Source organism: Ylistrum balloti, unplaced genomic scaffold, assembly GCF_031769215.1.
Source record: "Ylistrum balloti isolate Yb309-2 unplaced genomic scaffold, AGI_CSIRO_Ybal_v1 Utg370372, whole genome shotgun sequence".
Lineage (NCBI taxonomy): Eukaryota > Metazoa > Mollusca > Bivalvia > Pectinida > Pectinidae > Ylistrum > Ylistrum balloti.
This window is the reverse complement of record NW_026782261.1, coordinates 296,177-301,063: the sequence shown is the minus strand read 5'-3', so window position 1 is coordinate 301,063 and position 4,887 is coordinate 296,177.

Here is a 4,887-nt window from a genome sequence, read left to right as displayed (position 1 = left end):
ACTGTCAGTATGTTAACTGTCCTGGTTTAGTTAACTGTCAGTATGTTAACTGTCCTGTTGTAGTTAACTGTCAGTATGTTAACTGTCCTGTTGTAGTTAACTATCAGTATGTTAACTGTCCTGTTGTAGTTAACTATCAGTATGTTAACTGTCCTGTTGTTGTTAACTGTCAGTATGTTAACTGTCCTGTTTAAGTTAACTGTCAGTATGTTAACTGTCCTGTTTGAGTGAACTGTCAGTATGTTAACTGTCCTGGTTTAGTTAACTGTCAGTATGTTAACTGTCCTGTTGTAGTTAACTGTCAGTATGTTAACTGTCCTGTTGTTGTATACTATCAGTATGTTAACTGTCCTGTTGTTGTAAACTGTCAGTATGTTAACTGACCTGTTTGATGTAATCAAACAGTATGTTAACTGTCCTGTTGTTGTAAACTATCAGTATGTTAACTGTCCTGTTGTGGTAAACTATCAGTATGTTAACTGTCCTGTTGTTGTGAACTATCAGTATGTTAACTGGCCTGTTGTTGTTAACTTTCAGTATGTTAACTGTCCTGTTGTTGTAAACTATCAATATGTTAACTGTCCTGTTGTTGTAAACTATCAGTATGTTAACTGTCCTGTTGTTGTAAACTATCAGTATGTTAACTGTCCTGTTGTAGTTAACTATCAGTATGTTAACTGTCCTGTTGTTGTAAACTGTCAGTATGTTAACTGTCCTCTTGTTGTAAACTCTCAGTATGTTAACTGTCCTGTTGTTGTAAACTATCAGTATGTTAACTGTCCTGTTGTTGTAAACTATCAATATGTTAACTGTCCTATTGTTGTATACTATCAGTATGTTAACTGTCCTGTTGTTGTATACTATCAGTATGTTAACTGTCCTGTTGTTGTAAACTGTCAGTATGTTAACTGTCCTGTGTTAACTGTCCTGTTGTTGTAAACTCAGTATTGTCTGTCCTGTTGTTGTTAATTTTAACTGTTCTGTTATGGTAAACTGTCAGTATGTTAACTGGCCTGTTGTTGTTAACTTTCAGTATGTTAACTGTCCTGTTGTTGTAAACTATCAGTATGTTAACTGTCCTGTTGTTGTAAACTATCAGTATGTTAACTGTCCTGTTGTTGTAAACTGTCAGTATGTTAACTGTCCTGTTGTTGTAAACTATCAGTATGTTAACTGTCCTGTTGTTGTAAACTATCAGTATGTTAACTGTCCTGTTGTTGTATACTATCGGTATGTTAACTGTCCTTTTGTTGAGAACTATTAGTATGTTAACTGTCCTGTTGTTGTAAACTATCAGTATGTTAACTGTCCTGTTGTGGTAAACTGTCAGTATGTTAACTGTCCTGTTGTTGTAAACTATCAGTATGTTAACTGTCCTGTTGTGGTAAACTATCAGTATGTTAACTGTCCTGTTGTTGTGAACTATCAGTATATTAACTGTCCAGTCGTTGAAAACTATGAATAAGTTATCTGTCCTGTTGTGGTAAACTGTATACTATCAGTATGTTAACTGTCCTGTTGTTTTATACTATCGGTATGTTAACTGTCCTGTTGTTGTTAACTATCAGTATGTTAACTGTCCTGTTGTAGTTAACTTTCAGTATGTTAACTGTCCTGTTGACTGGCCTGTTGTTGTTAACTTTCAGTATGTTAACTGTCCTGTTGTAGTTAACTGTCAGTATGTTAACTGTCCTGTTGTAGTTAACTGTCAGTATGTTAACTGTCCTGTTGTAGTTAACTATCAGTATGTTAACTGTCCTGTTGTAGTTAACTGTCAGTATGTTAACTGTCCTGTTGTAGTTAACTGTCAGTATGTTAACTGTCCTGTTGTAGTTAACTGTCAGTATGTTAACTGTCCTGTTGTAGTTAACTGTCAGTATGTTAACTGTCCTGTTGTTTTATACTATCAGTATGTTAACTGTCCTGTTCTTGTGAACTATCAGTATGTTAACTGTCCTGTTGTAGTTAACTGTCAGTATGTTAACTGTCCTGTTGTTGTAAACTGTCAGTATGTTAACTGTCCTGTTGTTTTAAACTATCGGTATGTTAACTGTCCTGTTGTTGTTAACTATCAGTATGTTAACTGTCCTGTTGTTGTTATCTATCAGTTTGTTAACTGTCCTGTTGTAGTTAACTATCAGTATGTTAACTGTCCTGTTGTAGTAAACTATCAGTATGTTAACTGTCCTGGTTTAGTTAACTTTCAGTATGTTAACTGTCCTATTGTTGTATACTATCAGTATGTTAACTGTCCTGTTGTTGTAAACTATCAGTATGTTAACTGTCCTGTTGTGGTAAACTATCAGTATGTTAACTGTCCTGTTGTTGTTAACTATCAGTATGTTAACTGTCCTTTTGTTAACTGTAAACTGTATGTTAACTGTCTGTTTGTATATTAACTGTCCTGTAGTTGAAAACTATCAATAAGATATCTGTCCTGTTGTGGTAAACTATCAGTATGTTAACTGTCCTGTTGTGGTAAACTATCAGTATGTTAACTGTCCTGTTGTTGTGAACTATCAGTATGTTAACTGTCCTGTTGTTGTAAACTATCAGTATGTTAACTGTCCTGTTTAAGTTAACTGTCAGTATGTTAACTGTTCTGTTGTTTAAACTGTCAGCATGTTAACTGTCCTGTTGTAATTAACTATCAGTATGTTAACTGTCCTGTTGTTGTAAACTGTCAGTATGTTAACTGTCCTGTTGTTGTAAACTATCAGTATATTAACTGTCCTGTCGTTGAAAACTATCAATAAGTTATCTGTCCTGTTGTGGTAAACTGTCAGTATGTTAACTGTCCTGTTTGATGTAATCAAACAGTATGTTAACTGTCCTGTTGTTGTAAACTATCAGTATGTTAACTGTCCTGTTGTGGTAAACTATCAGTATGTTAACTGTCCTGTTGTAATTAACTATCTGTATGTTAACTGTCCTGTTGTCGTTATCTATCAGTTTGTTAACTGTCCTGATGTGGTAAACTATCAGTATGTTAACTGTCCTGTTCTGGTAAACTATCAGTATGTTAACTGTCCTGTTGTAGTTAACTGTCAGTATGTTAACTGTCCTGTTGTAGTTAATAGTGAATATGTTAACTGTCCTGTTTAAGTTAACTGTCAGTATGTTAACTGTCCTGTTTTAGTTAACTGTCAGTATGTTAACTGTCCTGTTGTAGTTAACTGTCAGTATGTTAACTGTCCTGTTGTAGTTAACTGTCAGTATGTTAACTGTCCTGTTGTAGTTAACTATCAGTATGTTAACTGTCCTGTTGTAGTTAACAGTATGTTAACTGTCCTGTTGTAGTTAACTGTCAGTATGTTAACTGTCCTGTTTGAGTGAACTATCAGTATGTTAACTGTCCTGGTTTAGTTAACTGTCAGTATGTTAACTGTCCTGTTGTAGTTAACTGTCAGTATGTTAACTCTCCTCTTGTTCTAAACTGTCTTTATGTTAACTGTCCTGTTGTTGTAAATTGTCAGTATGTTAACTGTCCTGTTGTTGTATACTATCAGTATATTAACTGTCCCGTTGTTTTATACTATCAGTATGTTAACTGTCCTGTTGTTGTAAACTATCAGTATGTTAACTGTCCTGTTGTGGTAAACTGTCAGTATGTTAACTGTCCTGTTTGATGTAATAAAACAGTATGTTAACTGTCCTGTTGTTGTAAACTATAAGTATGTTAACTGTCCTGTTGTTGTGAACTATCAGTATGTTAACTTTCAGTATGTTAACTGTCCTGTTGTTGTAAACTATCAATATGTTAACTGTCCTGTTGTTGTAAACTATCAGTATGTTAACTGTCCTGTTGTTGTTATCTATCAGTTTCTTAACCGTCCTAATGTGGTAAATTATCAGTATTTTAACTGTCTTGTTGTGGTAAACTAACATTATGTTAACTGTCCTGTTGTCGTATACTATTGGTATATTAACTGTCCTTTTGTTGTGAACTATTAGTATGTTAACTGTCCTGTTGTTGTAAACTGTAATTATGTTAACTGTCCTGTTGTTTAACTATAAACTGTCCTGTTGTATCAGTATGTTAACTGTCCTTGTAAGTTGTAGTGTAACTGTCAGTTGTGTATGTTAACTGTCCTGTTGTTGTTATCTATCAGTTTGTTAACTGTCCTTTTGTTGTGAACTATTAGTATGTTAGCTGTTCTGTTGTTGTGAACTATTTGTATGTTAACTGTCCTGTTGTAGTTAACTATCAGTATGTTTGTTAACTGTCCTGTTGTAGTAAACTATCAGTATGTTAACTCTTCTGTTGTAATTAACTATCAGTATGTTAACTGTCCTGTTGTTGTAACTATTATGTTAACTGTCTATTGTTGTAAACTGTCAGTAACTGTCCTGTTGTTGTAAACTATCAGTATGTTAACTGTCCTGTTGTTGTAAACTATCAGTATGTTAACTGTCCTGTTGTGGTAAACTATCAGTATGTTAACTGTCCTGTTGTTGTAAACTATCAGTATGTTAACTGTCCTGTTGTTGTGAACTATCAGTATGTTAACTGGCCTGTTGTTGTTAACTTTCAGTATGTTAACTGTCCTGTTGTTGTAAACTATCAATTCCATTCTGACAATATCCTAAAACGACATAAGGCTGATCTTAACAAGTTTCCGCAGTACTCACTCGTGAATCTTGGTTGTACACAATTGAGGTAACAACCAAAAACTGGAGATTTTATTGCTATTTACGAAGAACAGTGAACTGATGATGGCATCAAATCATCTATGACGTCATAACTTGTCGCCCAATCTTTCATTCATGACATTATTTATGACATTACTGCTCGGCCACGTTTTCATGATGGCTTCATCTAAACAGCAGTGTTGAGAAATTATTTACTTTAAACAATTCAACTATATGAAAAGTTAAAAATGTTCA